The sequence below is a fragment of the Phoca vitulina genome, unplaced genomic scaffold (genome assembly GCF_004348235.1).
Source record: "Phoca vitulina isolate PV1807 unplaced genomic scaffold, GSC_HSeal_1.0 scaffold25, whole genome shotgun sequence".
In the NCBI taxonomy this organism is placed as follows: Eukaryota; Metazoa; Chordata; class Mammalia; order Carnivora; family Phocidae; genus Phoca; species Phoca vitulina.
In genome coordinates this window covers 29,409,613-29,430,311 of record NW_022589728.1, presented here as the reverse complement: position 1 = coordinate 29,430,311, position 20,699 = coordinate 29,409,613, and positions in this window count along the sequence as shown.

The following is a 20,699-nucleotide window of genomic DNA, read 5'->3' as shown; positions in this document are numbered from 1 at the left end:
ACATGAATCAATACAATTCTTTTTTAATAATTTCATATTTTTAATATACTTTTACATATTTGTATCAGGTATCTTGGTGTTTAAATATTTAAATAAAACATTTATTAATAGAGATGATGAAATGTATTTTTCTTGGGAAGTAGCAAATGCACAATACACCAACAAAATATCCCACACTTGTGTTTACTCAAGCTATCACAACAAGGTAAATACGAATGAAGACTAAATATTGTTCTTTTTTATTTGTATAGGTCTTAAGACTCATTTTCTCACATGATTCCATAACGGAGGAGGGAAACATTTCCTTACCTTCAGGTTAAAGAAAGGACACTGATTGGCCCCATCCTGAGTTGGAGGGATAAAAAGAAATGTCCTGGGGAGCCAAACACCAGAGTTACCTCGGTACATTGCAAAAAGAAACTGTGGTGAAATTTTTTTTTTTTTTTCAAGCAAAGTGTTTTTTAATTGAAGTGTAATGCATACGGAAAAGTACACACATTCTAAGTATAGAGTTTGGTGAATGTTTACAAAATGAAAACACCCCTGTAACTATTACCAAGATCAAGAAATGAAACATAACATCTGAATTTTTAAAAAGTTCTCTCTCTTGCTGTGTCTCTGTCAAATAAATAAATAAAATCTTTTAAAAAAATAAATAAAAATTCTCTTAGGTCTTGACTGGCTTCCTTTGAGACCCTTTTGGGGCAGTTTTCTGTATATGTTATCTCAATAAATAAATTTCCTCAAAATGGTAAAATTACAATCACCAGTGCTAGTAATCAAAGAGTTAATTCAGTCTTCTAAATAATAAATACAGAAATCTTTTGGTTTTCAAGAATTTTTTCTCATTCTAATAAATGTTCCTTTAAAAAAAAAAAAGAGGGGTGCCTGAATGGCTCAGTCGTTAAGCTTCTGCCTTCGGCTCAGGCCATGATCCCAGAGTCCTGGGATGGAGCCCCGCATCGGGCTCCGTGCTCCTTGGGAGGCCTGCTTCTCCCTCTCTCAGTCTCCCTGCTTGTGTTCCTGCTGTCGCTATCTGTCTGTCAAATAAATAAATTTAAAAAATAAATAAATTAAAAAATAAAGAAAATAGAAGAGAAATAGATGTGAAACAATTTCCAGAACCTAAATGTCTTCCCACCATTTGTCAATCAGTCATCTGCACCCTGTCCCCATGTTCTGGGTTTTCTTCATCAGCTTATTCTCTACAGTGCTATAGAATAAGCACGGTCTTGGTAATTATTTTTTATATTTTGCTATATTTTTATTTTTGCGTTTTTACTTAGAAATAAAGTTATTATAACTGTAACAACATCTATTCCAGTATGTTTTAGCAAAAGGGAATAGGTCTATATTTTTTTCCCAAGCAACTATTTTTTTTCTTTTTTTTTTTTTTTTTTTCACCTCTCTCATATTTTATTGATTAAAAACAAGTCACAGGGCGCCTGGGTGGCTCAGTTGGTTAAGCGACTGCCTTCGGCTCAGGTCATGATCCTGGAGTCCCGGGATCGAGTCCCACATCAGGCTCCCTGCTTGGTAGGGAGTCTGCTTCTCCCTCTGACCCTCTCATGCTCTATCTCATTCTCTCTCTCAAATAAATAAATAAAATCTTTAAAAAAAAATAAAAATAAAAACAAGTCACAGATTCTACCCTCACTTAAGGGGAGACCCAAGGAAGTATTTTCTAATGTAAAAGTAATACATGTTCATGTTAAAATTTTGGAAATGACAAAAGAAATTATAAAGAAAATGAAATTGTCCATAATCCTTTCACTCAGGAATAACCACTGCAAATGCTAAGATCTTTCCAGGATTTTATTTTTCTGTAAATAATATAGTTTTTTTCTTTTGCACAAAATTTGGACCCTCTGCCAGTTCTGTATACCGCTTTTTCTCACTTACGTTTACAATCTTATGGCTTTGTGTTTCTCATCAGAAAAACACATACCAAGAAATGTAAGTGAAATTAAATTCACATGCTACTCAGTAGTATTTCACCTTGAGCAGAAGAGGAAGTCTCTAGAACTAGAACATCTCTGTGGAACCAGGAAGAAACAAAACAAAACAAAAAGTTATCATGGAGAATTTAGTGGAGCTTTAGGGAGATTGACATTTTAGTTTCTCTCCACAAAGTGTCACAAGTACACACACAAGCTATACAACAAGCACTTTCTGAATTAATTTTATCTGTCATGGGAAATTAATAAGAGACCATCCAAGAGATCATTTAAGATGGGAGATAACTATTTAGAGAGTAATCTGAGATTCATCTGTAGGAACTGTCTTTTCCACAGTTCATGGGTTTCTCTGCAATTCATAAACATGAGGCACAGTTTCAAAGGTAACTGAATCTGTTATAAAGCAAAGTTAGATTTGAACATGATAAATTCAGATATCAAAACTGGTAATGGAGAAGAGGATGTGATAGTAAAATTGTTATCTACCTGGCTGAGACTGAAACCAAGGTGAAAGCGTATTAAACTCAGATCCTCTGACGTGGATTTCTTCTAAATAAATCGCCAAGCAATCTTACTAACAGTTTGGAGATTTGCTTACTTTAAGAGAAATATTGAAAGGAAAATCATGGCTATTTTAATGATTTTGAATTGAGGAAGGCCTTTCTATACAAGACATCAAAGGCAGAAACCATAAAGAGAATAAAAATGTCAAAAAACTGGTCTATACATTTACCTAAAAAAATCTGTACGGCAAAACAACTTTCTTTAAAGATTTTATTTCTTTATTTGAGAGAGAGATTGAGAGAACGAGTGGGGGCAGGGACAGAAGGAGAAGCAGACTCCCCGCAGAGCAGGGAGCCTGATGTGCTACTCGATGCCAGGACCCTGGGATCATGACCTGAGCTGAAGGCAGATGCTTAACTGACCAAGCTACCCAGGCGCCCCAAAACAATGTTTAGAAGGTTTTTTTCTTTTAACTGTATGTGTTGTATAACAGAAAAACATACCTCTCTCCACTGCGGGTTTTTTAAATGTAATTAATTTGTTGAGCTTAATTCATTCTGTGCCTCTGACCATGCTGGCCAATTTGTAATTTGTTTTGGGTGGGATATGGATCTTGTAGAAACAGGCCTTTGTAATTACATCAAAATAACTTCTAACAAGGTTTTTATTGAATACCAAAAATTATACTTAATTGGGGGGCAGATAAATTGTAAGGAAGCAGGCTAGCACTGTTCAAGAGCACTCACAGCCTTTGAAAGGCTCCCAAATCTAGGTTTTAAATTCTGATCCTACACTTGCTAGCTGGCAGTTTATTTACCTTCGTGACCCATAGTTTTTTAATCTGTGAAATGGACCTAAATACCTACTATATAAGGTTTATATGATGATTAAACGAGATAATGTATATTAGGACTTTGGGAGAGTACTTGGTAAACAAAACATTTCTGAGTACACGGTCACTATTAATGCTCAGTATTCCTTTGTGGCAGTCATTTAAGAAAAAAACAACAATACTAAACAGTACAAACTAAAAAAGAAGCATGTATAATGAAGCTTGGGAATGTGGCTTCCACAGGACTGCACTAAGGTAAGGTCTTTGTCTTCAATATGGAGTCAGTTTTGTCTCAGTGAAAGTATAAAAGCAATGGGAAAATTTTACAAGTAAAGAAAGAAATGGAATTTATCAAATACACCACTGCCTGCATTCAATGAACATGCTCAGTTTCTGGAAAAGTGAAATCATTGTGATTCTAGACTAGACATGAAGGTGTTCAGCCTACCTCTAAATTTTGTGGTTTTAGGATTTAGATTGGAAATGTGTGACACTCCTTAGGGATTCTCTGTACCATCCAAAGAACATTTTACAAGAAGGTTAGCATCTAACTGCAGGAAACTTAGGTGTGACACTGATACGCCTCATGGCAGAAAACGAAAGCTTTGAAGGGAAGCATTCAGCTAGAGAAGTCTGCAAGTCCAGCCCAAATCTGACCGGCCACTTGTTTTTGTATGACTGGCAAGCTAAGAAGAGGGAGAATGGTTTTACATTTTTAAACAGTTGAAAAAATTTTTTCATGGCATGTGACAATTACATGAAATCAAATTTTGGTGTGCATAAGTACAATTATAATGGAACACAGCCACGCTCATTTGCCTAAGTACTGTCTATGGCTATATTCCCAACGCAGCGGCAGAGTTGGCCAGTTTTGATAGAGACCATATGGCCCCCAAAATCAAAAATATTTACTATCTGACCCCTTACAGAAAAAGTTTGCTGACCACTGGGCTCAAGACAAGCTTAGCTGGAAAGTAATATAGATGGCTGTTTTAATAATCTTGAAGTGGAGAAGGTCTTTCTAAACACACAATCAAATCTAATGCAGTTGTTAAAACGATGAAGTAGACCCACATTGTTTATTAACATAAAAAGATGTTGCTATGTGATTACATGAAAAAAAATGCATATTATAGAACAGAGCACATAATATGATCATATCGTTTAAAATATAAAAATACCAGCCAATGGATTGATCAACCAACTGATAGATTGCGAAAGGGTGATAATTACCGTATTTTGCTACCAGTAGGCATGGACACCAAGCCACGAGAACGGTTGCCAGTTGTAAATAACTGATATGCTTATTTATCACTGTATATCCCTGAAAACCAGCCCTGCAAATAGACATATATGCATCAACATTATTTGGAAGAATAAACAATAAATGCTAACAATGACCATTTCTGGGTGGTGAGATTATGGTAATTTTTCATGTCTCTCTTTTATTTATTTATACTTTTCTGTATTTTCATGTTAGTTTGTTTTTTTAAACTAACAGCATCATTACCCTTATAATCAGGAAAAAGAAAAAAAGCTATGTCTGTCTGGAAAATGAAATAAAGCAACCAGCTAATTACTCAAAGAGCACCATTTCCGTAAACTGTGAAATGGAAATGATGTTTGTTTCCTAAAATAAGAAGAAATGTTTTGATTTATATATGATTTATCATACAATTTTCTGATTAAAATAAATGTTTATCGAAGAAAATTTGGAAAATACAGTAAGGGATGAAAAATAAATTATCCTAAAAGTTATCATTTTTTGTGTATTTTTTAAAGTTTGTGTCTTTTTATCTTAGTATTAAGATAACACACTAAAGGGCGCCTGGGTGGCTCAGTTGGTTAAGCGACTGCCTTCGGCTCAGGTCATGATCCTGGAGTCCCAGGATCGAGTCCCGCATCGGGCTACCTGCTCAGCAGGGAGTCTGCTTCTCCCTCTCCCGCTCCCCCCTCTTGTGCTCTCTCTCTCTCTCTCACTCTCTCTCTCAAATAAATAAATAAAATCTTTAAAAAAAAAATATTAAAAAAAAGATAACACACTAAATTATCAAATATTCTTTAAAAATATTAATGGGTGCCTAATATAATGAGAATCTACCATAATTTATTTATTCCTACATGATTGGAAATATGTTGTTTTTTTTTTTAAGATTTTATTTTTAAGTAGTCTCTATACCCAACATGGGGCTTGAACTCACAACCACAAGATCAAGAGTTGCATGCTCTGCCGACTGAGCCAGCCAGACACCCCTATTTTCTTTCTTACAAATAACACTTTGAAAAACATCCTTGTATAAAAATCATCTCTGCTGTGGGACAGTTTTCTAGAAGTGCATTTGGGGGGCATAAACATTTTTTAGTGACTCTTGAACATATTACCAAATTGCTTTCCAGAGAGCCTCTTCTAGGAGTCCCGATAATCTTAATTAACCTCATACTTGCCAATTTAGAGTATTAAAATTTTTAAAAATAACGTCATCCATTTTCTAGAATGTTTTAATTTATATTTGACTAGTTACACTGAATTATCTTTGTATGCTTATTTGCCACGTAAATGGTATTTTTTTTAAAGATTTTATTTATTTGAGAGAGAGAGAACATATGAGAGGGGGGAGGATCAGAGGGAGAAGCAGAGACTCCCTGATGAGCAGGGAGCCCGATGCAGGACTCGATCCCGGGACTCCAGGATCATGACCTGAGCCGAAGGCAGACGCTTAACCAACTGAGCCACCCAGGCGCCCCTGTAAATGGTATTTTGATGGCAAGTGCTATTATCATAGCACTATCCTGATGACAGTTATACAATAAATAAATTATGGGCCAGAAATTTATGGAAAGGTTTTAAGGAATTTTTTTTCTAACAGTAGGGTTAAGGAAGAACTTTATCTGTAACTCTTATTTGTTTGTTTTTGTTTTTTTTTTTTTTTTTTTTTTTTTTTTTTCAAAAAACTGATGGCCTTCTATTAATCCACCACATGGGACTATTCTGATATTACAGTATTTTAACTTTAGCTGTTAAAGGAACTTTTGGTATTGATATTAGGACTAGATCATAGTCATTCTACTAAATCATTAAGAAAAAAAAAACTATATTCAACTTAGAGTAGGGTATTTGCCATTGATACATACATATATATGTTTGTAAGTTAACATCCAAAAGGACTTATTTCTGTGGAATATTTTTAATGCAGTTAGTATGTGGTAGCATCAGATAACTGCAGAGGTGTGGTTGTTTACTTAAAACACACACACACACACACACACACACACACACACACCCAAAACTTCAACTTTTAATGTTTAGGCTTAGATGCTTTAATAAAGTGACTTAGAATTATGAAGGAGAGCAAGCTTTTGAAACACACATAACTAACCCTTTCTCGCCAAACCTTAAGTGCTACCAAACCCCATTTAATATAATCCTGATATCATCTCCAGTCTTAATTTATACTGTTTCTTTCTACATTTCTAAAGTCTTATCTTAGAATCACATAGTTCTTTTTAGCTGGCTTTTCTCTACTTCATGTGTGCTACCAATCCTAATAGTCTTTCGTGTGATTGAGTCGCTGGCTTTGGTTGACATTTTCAGCAAGCCCTGATCAGCTTCGCATAGGGCAGCTTACAATCGGCTATTCTATTTTCTCATTTGACAAAAGCAAAAACCAGGAGAAAAGAGGCTTGTGGAGCTCACTATATGCTGCAACCAGAGAACTTTCCAACACCCTCACCAGCGGAAGGTGGTTCTTTCAACTCTCTTCAGAGAAATTCCTAGTTGGTGGCACGAGGTGTCATGTGGACCAGTCACTCTGATTCATTCCCCATAGCACTGCTCAGCGATTTCTACTTTTACAAATAACTGGAAAGAGAATGCATCAGAAATGGCTTTTAGGAAGAAATATTTTATTCATATAGAGAACATTTAAGACATAATACTCAAACAATTTTATGAACAAGAATTTAATGGGTTGCATGATAATGGTCATAGGAAGATCATTCCAATATACTAATGTGTTTGCTGAATGAATGTTAAATAATTTCACAAAAGGAATTTCCATCCATTTAAGAAAATCTGGATTTCAATACCTGTTTACAACAACAAAAAAGTGACTTAAGATTTCTTCGTGTATTGAAAGTTACAAATTACTTGCTACTAATTCTCCATATATACTGTATTGAAAAAAACTGGTTGAGATTGACAGGTAATTTCAGAGAGAAGTTAAATATAGCCTTGGGCCTCTTTGACCCTGTCTTGAGCACAGGAACTACTATGAGTCATTTAAAAAGTCTTGCACCTAACGGGAAAAACTTTAATTGAGCCCAGCTTTCCCTGGTACGAATGGGCACAGCACAGGAACTATTGGTTACCTCCTGGCAAGACCAACTGAAAGATCAGCTGGGGGTTGGGTGTGTATGTGTGTTCCTTTTTTAAGTGTTTGGGCATTTACCCAGTCCTGTGGCTATGACATTCCTGGGCTGGGCATGCTGGTAGTGGAAATAGTGAAGGTTATTCAAACCACTAAATTCTCTACAATATGGAAACTGGCAGACTCACCCCCAAGCATAAGTTCTCCACCCTCTCCCTCCACCTCCATCCCACATTTAAAACATTAGTTCTCAGAATATTAATTACTTTAGGTCTTTATTTCCGTAGGCACTCAAAGAGAAGCTTAAAAAATCCTAACTGTTCTAATTATGAGGATTGTATATAGTGTTTATAATGATCAATTTACACATTTATACAAGTTATAAATATATAAATACAGAAATAAAAATCCTCTATTAGAAGTTGGTAAAAATGAGGATGATATAATTAGGGATTTGTTCGTAAATAGGTTGATCATGAAAAATTAACATGTGGATCAAAGATAATTTGGTGTTTTTCAACTACCAATATTCAAGCTGCCATTGGCAACACTTTTAGACTTTGGAGGAGACTTTTTCTAATCACAAGTGTGAGGTCACAGATACCTCACCTTACAGCGGGTAAATAGGTCTTGAGTGCCAACACCAATGGATCAGGAGTGACTACCCATAGCACCTCATGGGGAATTCTAAGGCTGTGTTGGTGATCCGTGAGAAATACGGTTTTTAGCCACTGTCCCTGTCAGCCTCAAGTGTGGGAGAGTGGGCGGGGGGGGGGGGGGAATGGGGGCACACTGACCTTACATTTACCATTCCTGACTTAAACTAAGACGTTAATCGGCGCACCAAGATTTGAGTCCAAAGTCTGTCACCTGTTAGCCGTGACCCCTTGGGCAAGCTAAAATCCTTAAGCCTCAGTTTCCTCATTTGTAAATAGGGATAATAAAATGCTTAATCTTACGGGTTATTTTAAGGATTAATGGATTAATGTTAGAAAATAATTAAAGCAGGGTCTGGCATATGATAAGCACTCTATAAATAAAAGCTACTATTACTATTATTATCCATGAATATTTTAAGATTAAGTTGGCAGTTACAAATTTTTTTTTAAAAACACTAGGCCTTGAAAGCATAAGGAATCAGATAAAAGTGAAGCTGTTGTAGAGGGTTGGCTGAAGGCCCAGGGCCCCACCTACTCTACACCAGCTAGCCCCACACCCAGAGAGGCATCTTCAAAGAACCCCTACAATCCTAGAGCACAGTTTGAAAATCCCTGAAGAAGGTTATTTAGAAGTGAAAACAATGCTTGTCTTTTGAGGTTTGCTCTGCATTTGTCAGCCAGTTAGGCTTAACTAAGGAAGGTCATAGTCAGGGCAAAATGGTCAAATTTAAGGTAGAGAGAAACACACTAGGCAGTAAATTTACATGGTTACCATTAGAATAAAAAGTTTTAATTGACACTATTTTTGGCAAATAAGATTAAAATTCACTTCAGGTTCGTTTGAAGATGAAGTAGATCCTTAGCTTTGTACTTATATCTAAAACATAGCTGGATATAGTTGAAAGAAGTTAGCCAAAGATCAGATGAAGGTAAACAAGGAGCTAAAGTAGGGAACTCAGAGATGAGGGTAGAGAATGGGGGACTGCCCGTTACGCACAAATGCAGAAAGGGAAAATAAATGTTTAAACAACGCATTCACTTTGAAAATTCACATTATAAATAATTTTACTATATTATTTATTTACAGAATGAATATTGTTACTAGCAATTATCCTACAAAGTATATTTTCTCTTTAAGGATGGATTTTAAAATAGAAATGCCTTGACATATTTGAAGAGTTCATGCTAATTAGTCACTGTATATCTGGTAATTTGGATCACTGTAAAGAAAAAACAAAGGGTCTCTAATAGAGCTAAAGAAATGTATCTGATCTGATAATAATGATCTCAAATACCAAATGGACACATTAAAGGAAAACATTCTTTAATTACTCACCAAATTTACCTGCTCAAACATGTAAAATTCACATGAAACTCAATCGTTTATTCTGAAAACTGTCTAAATCTCATCTACAAATCATGAAACTTTTGCTTGAGGAATTCTCTTTCCAATACCTCGTGAGGCTTATGTAAGTCCCTTCTCCAATGTCTACGAATGAGAGAGCCACAGAAATGAGTTACAGCTTTACTTCTTAGAAGCCTCGGAAAGCTTCCAACTCTGAAACTAAAATATTAAAGGGCTTAAATATATACCATATTCTCATTTTTCATCCCACAATGAAAATACTTTAAACATACTTCAATTATTACAATGGAATGCAATTATATAGCACATTAATCTTTAGTTTCAGTTGCTTAAGACTCTGCTTTACTGTCACGCTTAAGTTTGGCTTTCTGTTTGTACCTGTGGCTAAAAAATAAAACTGACACTGTTTTTTAAGATATACAAAATGCAGTTGTCTTATTGATCGTCTTCAACAATGAATTATGTTAATAAAGGTGAGAATATAAGAAAAAAAGATTCTATTAAAAAGCAGGGCATTAATGACAGTATGATATATTGGGAAAATTCTCAAATCAGATTTTTCAAGTCACTTCCTTTTGCAGAAAACAGACTTTTACAGTGCAAAACAAGCTAACTCAATTTTATTTTTCGCTTGTGGAAAATACTACGCCTGCATCATTTATGCTCAGTTTCCCCAAAATGGCCATTCGGAGGTCTAGATTAGAGTCACAGTAATACTATAAAGTGCTTACATTAAACCTAAAAGTTGTAACAAATTGGCATGTCAGTGAGTGATAAATGCTTAAAGAGTGAAAACATATCCATAAATGGCTGAAAATGGCAATGACATTCATCACCTACACGTAGGCAAAATGTCCTCGGATTCTCAAATCTAGGATTTTTGCTGAGACAAAGATGAAGGATATGATGTAACTTTCAAACAGCATGGGGTAACGTGATAAACTTCACAAAATGTGTTTTTGGTAATTTTTTATGGAATTTCCTGATTCATATATTTTTTTTTTTTAAGATTTTATTTATTTGAGAGAGAGAGAACGAGAGACAGAGAGCATGAGAGGGAGGAGGGTCAGAGGGAGAAGCAGACTCCCTGCTGAGCAGGGAGCCTGATGTGGGACTCGATCCCGGGACTCCAGGACCATGACCTGAGCCGAAGGCAGTCGCTTAACCAACTGAGCCACCCAGGCGCCCCTGATTCATATTTTTAAAGTTGTGCACACATTGAGAAAAAATATTATGCTAGGGAGCATTCAGCAATTTTTAAGACTTAATGGCTACCCTAATAAAGACAATAGTCCCATTCTTCCATCTTCGTGACATAAATGCACTAGGACTGTCCTCATAAATTTTTTCAAAATAAGTATAAAAATTAAAGCAGCCATAATTATAAATCTATCCTGTTGCTTAAGGAGAGGAGTAGTCTGGGCCAGAGGGACCTGAAGTTTTATAAGAATTTAATAAAAATGAAAAATTTCTCACCTCTTTTAGACTATGATCTAAAATGCAATTAAAGGAAAAAGTAACCCTCATCTTCCTTGTAATACATTTTCTAAAGGGAGTTGAATCATTAAATTTACACATATTAAAATTATACTGCATTTAAAATCAGTTAATTATGAAATTCTTAAAAGCCTAGGATTAAGCAACATTTAAATTCTTATATCAAGCTGCAAACTTAATCTTACCCTGGAGAAGCAAGTTTAATGTTACATTAAATGTTCTATACCAGTGCCAGCAAATTAATATTCTACTTTATAAGAAATATTTTTGGATGCTTTTCTTTAAAATCTCTTTTTGGTTTTTTATATTATTTAATTCTTAGCCTTAAGAGTGAGACATTAAACTGGAAAAGGGTGAACAGTATGGGTTTCTGATACTATATTTACAGGACTGAAGACATACAATATTGTTTTCTAGGAATGGAAAAGAATTTTTTAAAGATTTTACTTATTTGAGAGAGAGTGAGCAGGGGTGGGGAGGGAGGGACAAGCAGACTTGGCACAGAGCCCTATGTGGGGCTCAATCCCACGACCCTCAGATCAGGACCCCAGCGGGAATCAGGAGTTGGGAGGCTCAACCGAGTGAGCCCCCGAGGCGCCCCTAGGAATGGAAAAATTTTAAGTCCCTAAGTACTCCTCAAATATAGTATACTCACCCCTCCCCCCTTCCAATTTCCACTGTTATGTAGACTATTACATGGAAGGATGAGAATCTGTGTGGCATTAAGAGATGAATAATCGGATTTCAACTCGACTCAGTTTAGAGAATAGAGAAGCATCTCAAGCTAATAGGACCTGCAATGTGAGGTAATGAGCTAGAGATGAACATTTATGGAATGAAATCAAGCAGAGGCCGGGGAAACATGTGTAGAGTAGTTGTTTCTAAGGTTACTTCAGTTCACAGATTCTATTGATCCCTATAATTAACAGAGATACATACATGTTGATACGATAGCTAGATACACACCTCACCAAATAAAGTGTTAACCTGATTATTTGCATTAAGTATCTCCAGAGAAACCAGATTATAGTTTTAATTAAGGTGACTTTGCTATGCAGTAGTATGGTATGGTAAGACCCCATATAGTAGAATGTAAATCTAAATAGACTCTTGAGGTCATCCAAGAGAAATTAAAGAACGGTGACCCAAATTAGGATTTGAGTGAAAGTCCTTTGTGTTTCAAACAACAATGCATGGTGTCATTTAAACAAGTATTTGTAAACTCTGAACAGAGGTCAGTGGTGAGAGTCCCCAAGGCTTGTCATTGTGATCATTTGGGCTGAATAAGAACACCAAGGGAAAGAACACTGGGTGAGTGCCCGGCATAGAATTAAGGCAATACCAATACTTACAGGGCCAAGTAAGAAGAGAGTTGTATGAAGGAAATTAGTCATTAACAGAACGAAACGCTGCAGAGATGAGGATTTTGCAACTAGTCATTAGTGGCCCTTATGAGGATAGTTTCAAATACTGAAGTTGCAGTCGAGATTGCAGTGGGTTGAGTGAATGGACTGCCCAGACAGTAACCCTGCTGCATTCTTAAGTGACTATGTTCTTCTCAGAGTTGTATCATATGTCCTTCCCGAATATATCTGATGCTCCTGATGGGATAGTATCTTACTAGAAGAGCGACAAAACTTTTTCTAAATTCCTTAGAATCAGACCTCTGTTCTGATTAACTTGGGCCTTAATAATAAGAAAAAATTCTTGAAACTATTTTAAGTCAACGTTGAAACTTTTTTTTAAAGATTTTATGAGAGAGAGAGAGGCTGCGCACAAGCAGGGGGAGGGGCAGAGGGAGAGGGAGAAGCAGATTCTGTGCTGAGCAAGGAGCTAGAACTCAGAGCAGTCCCAGGACCCCTGGACCATGACCTGAGCTGAAGGCAGACGCTTAACTGAGCCACCCAGGTGCCCCTGAAACTTTTAAATAGAAATTTTGACTATGAAGAGTTGTGTTCAATACTTGGTTCATTTGACATGTATTTAGTAAAACCCTACTATTTGCAGGAAACTGAGGAACACAAGACCACAAGGGTATCCTCAGTAGGGCTTACAATGGGGAATTAGTGTCTGAAACAATGACAGATTTCCGGTTCAGTTTAGTAGTCTTTAGTCTTGGGAATATTTCCTCAAGGGCTTGATGGAAAGTATTTTTCAGGTCAGATTCTTTGGCTCATTTACTCACAAGCTTAGCATTTTCAAGCTATGTCCAAGATGACTGACAAATCTAATTTACTGACATCTTTTATGAATGGAGATATTGAAGACTCCCAAATAGTTTACATTCTAAAGGTTATGGAAAGTCAATATTGTAGAACATGATTAAGGTTGAGGACTGATGTAAAATAATCTTTTAACATGGGATAAAGTGGCAATAAAAGGGTCTAGATTAGAAAAGTATGTATTTTTATCAGCAAGTGGCATTTCCTCTTATTAAACACTGAATGTATTTCTGAATTGGATGTATTCTTTAATTCTCTTATTTAGGAACCAGGGAATGGGGCTGGGGGAGGACACCTCTGTACCGGGATATGGTATTTAACTGAGTTCCTAAACAGGTCTTACTGTCTAATCAGAGCCAAGATGGTAAGGTTTTTATCCTTCTCAGCTAAAATGGTGCCACCAAAGTGTTACATCTTGTTGCTACTCCAGGTCTGTAATTCTGGAAAGAAAATAATTAAGAAGGCACATCATTCTTTAATGTATATATTGCAAGGACAGAGAGAGTAAGCGAGAGTGAGAGAGAATGAATACATGTGGAGTGGAGTGAGAACTTACAGATCAGGGGTCAGCAAAGTGCAGCCTGGTGCCTAATCTTGGAAGTAAAGCTTTATCAGAACACAGCCACATTGTTCATTTACATACTGTCTATGGCTGCTTTCATGATACAACAGCAAAGTTGACTAGTTGTAATGGAGACCTTATGGCCCACAAAGCCAAAAATATTTACTATCTGGCCCTATAAGGAAAAAGCTTGCTGACTCCTACAGTTAGAATCCTGACCAAAACGCAAACTGTAAAATACAAGGCAAACATGTGCGAAGTGAGTAAGATTGGACTTTTGAACACTGATTAGATATTTGATGTTGAGACTTAGGTGTAAATATACTATGCTAAAGAAAAAAAGGCGCATCAAAATGGAGTCTGATACTTAGGCTATTACTTTCCTTACTAATTAACTTGGAGTGGGGGGGGGGGGACTATAGAAGCTTGTGATTTCATCCTTTGAGAAAAGGTGATGTTCTTTCCCTAAGGCCAAAAATAAGTGGACTGAACATTAACCCCAAGGGCTTGCAATTGTACTGAACTGCTTTACTGGATAGGAAAACAACTCTAGGTCCGAGTAACTTCATTATCCCCCTCCACCTCCAAATAGGAGGTAGACTCTGTTAAGGTGTCAGTTTCCCTGAGTACCTAAATGAATCTTCTGAAGAGCTCGTCTAATCTTACACACTTGTCCAATATAGTTCTTGTCCTATAGAACTAGGAGGCACCTAGAAAGTAATATATTCCTATCCCAGAAAAAGATAAATAGCGGATATAAACATTTTCGTTTGCTGTATAAGGTCCATGCAAATATTTTCAAAGTAAAAGCATTTTCTCCTTCTATTATGTTGGAGACAATGCAAAGTGCCGTGTATGCATTTTCTTAATCTGTGCCATTTTATATTTTTAGTTATCCTATCCATCCACAATTCCCAATCATTCCTGCTTTTCAAAACCACTGAAATGAAGGGCCTATTTGTTCCCTGCTTGCTTAATTTTGAATCTCTTTCCTTGGCAAATGGCTTGTAATAATTGAGAACAGAATAGAATGTGAAGTCATTATCCATCACAGGTAACCATTTTCTCACAAATGAGTCTTCGATATTTATCTGTTGAATACATATATAACCAAAGAGAGGAGTCCATAGGCTAAAAGGGGAGCTCACATTTTGAGTACAGAATAAGTCACCAGTAGGAACAAAGAAGGGCCAGAAAATAGACGGGGTGCCAATTAAGAGTCAGCTGCCTTCAGAAGGCACAAGTAAGGGCCAAAGTTTAGAATGCCTCCCAAAAACTGCCTGAAATCTAATGTAGGATTCTAACAAACATTTTTTAAGTCTATGAAATGACAAAATCCTAAAAGGAGGCAAATTTAAGACTACCAATAAAAGAAAATCCATACCAATGCATAAAAAACTGTTTCAAATCTCCATTGCCTTGGGTGACGGTAATTCCCTGGACTAGTACTCTTGGTGGACAAGGACTCAGTCCGTAGACTTACCCTTCTTTGGAATGACCTCACTGATTTAATGCTTTAGGTGACAATTACTTGAAAAATTACTGTGGTAAAATGTACTTCGGAGACTTTACCCACATTGTCTATGTGAATGCCAACATCCCAGTTTAGGGATCCAGGTTTTAGCAAGAACAGGGAAGAAGGTGAGGGTGACGTAAGTACTAAGCTCCATCTTCCACACGAACACACATTTGTCTTTCATATGGTATAAATGCCCACTCAACATGCCTCTCTAACAAATACAAAAATCATTATTAGCGACAGATCTAAATGATCTTTACTGATGCATTGTTGCACTCTCCACCAAGGTATAAACTCCAATAGGGTTTTCTCTAGGTTTTCACATCCTCCTTATATACACTGAATATTAGACACTTAAGATTTTAGTGGTGACAAGGCAGCCATTATTTTCAAACAAGTATTTTGCAGCAAATGGCTAATACTTAAGCTTGTCAGTATTCCAAGTTAAGTAGATGGTGTAGGTTAAAAAAACCCAAAGGCTACTTGCATTGAGATTTCTGTAGTCATATTTGTTATAGCTTGGGTTTGGTCATTAGGTCTTCAGATATGGTCACCTAGGGGTGTAGTGGGGAAAAGTCCCAAGGGATCCCACATAACCCTGTGCTTGGCAACACAAACTGCTTGTAAACCCAATTAGCTTGTTAACTATATGCCATTAGATACTAGCAAGCAAAATCCTAAAAAAGTTGCTGACATCTTTTAATCATCACTTAGTAAACAACTTTGAGCTCAGATTTGTGCCAGGAATTGCACCTGACTATACTTTGTAGTCCCTAATTTCAGTTTTCCCAAATCTTAAATCACTTATCCAACGAGTTTTAGATACAGGTAAAATACTGAAATGAAGTTCAGAAGTCCTGGATCCCAAAACGGACTGAAAATCATTGTAACCTCTCTGGGAATCAGTTCTTTTTCTCCCTCAAAATCTTAATGTGAAACATTCTACAATTATCTTGCAATATTTTGTGTTTTCCTACTGAGTTGACTGTTGAGACGTGTGCCAAGAAGATTGTCTTTTGCTTATCTTTCACTACTATTCTAAAACATACTTAATTATGCTTGGAAGATTAGTAATTTCTTATTGCCAAACTTTGGTTGTGTTGGAAAAAAGAAGTTACCTGGCCGGCAGGCAGAAGGTAGTATCATCAGCATGTAAAGGCACCATGCAGTCAGCCAGCCTGTTTTTTATTCACTTTAATTCAACTGTATAGATTTCTTGTGGTTCATTTATTTCCTTCTTTAGTTCAAAATTCAGAAAAGTTTACAACAAAGACTATGATCCGAAGGACCTTTAATTTTCTCATCGAACCATGGATCCAGTAATTTAATTTCCTACACCAGCTTCCAAATACTGGTCCGTGATGATTTGCAAAGTGAAAAAGAAAAAAGCTCAAACAGCACTTTCTTCTATACAGTTAAGCATGATTTCTAAATGTCCACTGAGTCCTTTTTGGTGTCATGAGATATTTATGCATGACTTTATCAATGTTTTTGCTAAGCAAAACAAAAAGCTGGTTAACTACAATGGTCCAAAAGCTTCTAAGCAAAAAATGAAACAAAACAAAAAAACACCTATAGACAGAAATGTTTGGTCAATATTACCTTAGCCAAAATATTACCTTAGTCACTATTACCTTAGCCAATATTACCTTTGTCAGGTAATCTTTCACTTTCTCTAGAACATCTCAAACACTAGAATATTTCGTTCGTTCTTTCTGAAGCAATCACATTTAATCTTTTGGTAATTATTAAAAGCTGCTTTTTAATCTTGAGCCAAGTGGTCCCAGTCTTAACCTCTCAAAACCATACAGTATACCTAATTATTCTGCCACAGCTCTTTTACAATTTTAAGACACCAGGCCTATGTGTTACATGGGCAGCCTTCTCCAAACAAAACTCTCATTTCCTTTGGAAAGTATCTAGTCATTTGTACGATTTCCTTTGTTCTATTACTTACAAAACCCAAGTAAGTATGTTTTCTCTGTATTATTAAAGTTTCAAAGACTTGAAACATGTATTTACTTATAATTCATTAGTCTGCTAATATGCAGTAAATATGGGATGAAGTAGTTTACCTTTGCTTTTCAAACCACTTCCAAAATTATGCACACATGTAAATTAGAGGGGAAATATCTTAATGTTTTCTAAAACCTATAGAGAATTCCCACAAGTAATAAAGATGAATAGATGAAATGCTGATTACAAATCACTGTTATCTATTAAAACAGCTCTCCAAGCATCACTAGGAGGTAGTTTGAGTCATTCTGTAATTCAAACTTGTAAACCTTAAGTACAAAGGTATCTGAATTATACATAAGTCAAAGTTTACAAAGATGTTCCCCTACCCCAATTAGTCTAAATTAGTACACTTTTAATGCAAAGAAATCTGAATTAAATGTCAGAGTCAACAAAATTCACAAAGCCAGAAGCAAGTTTAGTGCTCACAAGTTTATATTTTTAGGTTTGATAAAGATTCTTGTGTATTTTCTAAATACACAGACAAAACAGTTGTGGAAGTTTACATACATGTCTTAGGACACTTATACTAGGTAGGTAAATTACATTTAAAAAAATTGGTCTTCGTAAAAGATCTTCCCAAAGAGCTTTTACAAACAGCAGGCAGAAGAAAGCGTTCTTTTATGTTTACAGTGTTTAAAATGCCGATTCTCCCATTTCATAATGGCCTCAACCATCCCTCTCTCCTCAACCCAAAATTTTGTTCTCAATAGCCAGTGTACTCCAAATTAAGTACCCAATGTCCTAAAATTCAGGGCTAGAAAACATCTATTAAAGTGTGCTTATCCCTAACACATTTTCATCTATCTAGAACGGTTCAACTTCACTTGAAAGCAGGGATACAGCAGGAAAAAAATTTTCCACTTTAAATCCTAAAAGTGACTACGAAAAAACACCTGTTAGTTCTAAGCACATATATTATGTACCATAGTTAAGTTTAAGGATCTGGGTGACTGAACGGCACAAAAACTGGGGTTCACGTCTAGTTCTTCACTTTAAAACCATCCTTTAAAAAAAAAAAATGCCACAGCCAATTAATAGCATGTGCTACACTGAGGTCAGGTATCTTATTTCTAGCCAGGTGACAAAACTGCTTTATTAGGAGGAAAAGAGTGATAAGGGTATTTGGGGAAGGAAAGATTAGACACTCAAATTCCTAACATAGATGGTTTACAGGGAAAATAGGTCTCCATACAAACTCCTTTAAAGCCCTGAAACTCTACAAAAGTTGTTTAATGAGGCAGTTAATAGAGCCCCCTAAAAAGAGGATGGGCTTCATTCAAAATCAAATCTGGTCAAAACCCAGCTCTACCACTTAGTAGCTGTGTTATATCGGGCAAGTTATATTGTGCAAATTTCTTGGAGCCTTTCTCTTCTATAAAATGGAGACAATAGCACCTACCTTATTGGGAATTAGAGAAAATAATGTAAAGCTCAATGGCACATGTAGGCACTAAAAAAAAAAAAAAAAGTTAGCTTTTGGAATCATTATTCAGAAAAATAAACTCTATGTTGACAAAATCCTAAAAATATACATAAAGCTTACCAAAGTTTTAAAATTTATGACTTTTTTTAAAACTCCTCTTCCATCACACTTTCCCCTGTCATCTTCAGGCCTTTTACACTTTATTGTATGACTATAGATTTCCCAACCCTGATCCTTTCATTTTCTGTTTTCTCCCCCTTTCCTCTTGGTTTTGCATCTATTATTAAACTAAGATGTATTAGGCCTCTATTATGTACCAGTGTTGGAAGCACTTTACGTGAATTCACTCATTCTATCTCCCTCTTCTCCATCAGGATGGCTCTACCAAAACCAGCTAGTGTTTTCCCCCCAAATTTCAAAGCTATTTATTAGTGTTCAGTTTCCCCTTCCTACAGTTTTTTTAAGCTCTTAATTGCTAGGGCACTAAAATTAGCAACATATCTAGTGAATATGAAAAATGAGGGCCAGGAACAATGACAAAGCAGGGACCATATGGAAGTAACTGTCTCTGAGAACCCTAAGAAAGAATACATGATCTTAATTTATAGGAGAGGGTCTGTTACTAGAGTGAATAGGAAAGAAACAGTTTATATTTTTCCTCTTCATTAAAATTACAGCTCTAAAATATGTTTCATTTAAAATATAAGTTACAAGAGAAAAATTCAGCAAATGTGTAACACATAATTCTGCCAGGGCTCCACAGACAAAATTATGAGTATTCCATTGTCACCTCTGAGACCAATCATAAGTTCTTAGTATCTATCAACTTCCTGAAATTGTACTGTAAGTCAGAAAAAGAATATACTTAAAAAAAAAAAAATAGAAACGTCCAGTAGTATACCTTAGTACTAAAACTATTTTTTAAAAAAAGACCTAGAAGGGAAAAGGCAGTCCCTCGAGATCATGAAACAAATAAGTTAGGCAGTCAGCAAGTAGAAAAATCTGTCAATTCTGTTTCTGGTAAAATGTTTACTTTAAAGAAGAAATTTTTATATAGGCTGAGGCTAATATATTCAAGAGTATAAACATTCCTTTGGATTACCTTTCTAAACACAAACTTTTAAAGTATCATATTTCAGTTGACTAAAAATATAGCCAAATCTGTCACAATACAACATAAAAGGTAATGGACAATTATAGAATATTTTAAATTAACAGTAACAAGCCATCTACATCAAACCTTGTTTCCAACTAAAACCAAACAAAAGCACAACAATCCCGTAGTGTACCAAGTGTGTATTTCAATTTACTGTATGCAATCTAACAAAAATTTGGTCATAATTTACCAGATATACATAAATGATTTAAGTAGTAAAAGAAAATTCAGTTTAAAGAGAGTAAGTTCATATCTTGAGGAAAAGTAAAAGTACATAAGAATGTAAAGCCAAGTCCAGTTTCTATGCAATAAGTGAACTGTAGTCTAATAAAGCAGATTTAGGTGATTTTCAGATATATATCTTTTCTCTTTAATATATATTTATATATAGACAGATCTACCAATTGTAAACTATGGTTTATTTTAAAGGAGGGGGATAAATGGGATGAAAGAAATCTTTATACTATACTTACATATTCACAAAGCAGAACATTTTACGTTTAAAATACTTTTTCATTCATAGTATCTTTGCCCAACTAACGTCTACTTTGGACCCCACCAGAATTACATTATACTCATTTGTCTAGAACACTGAGAAATAAGATGTACTCTTCA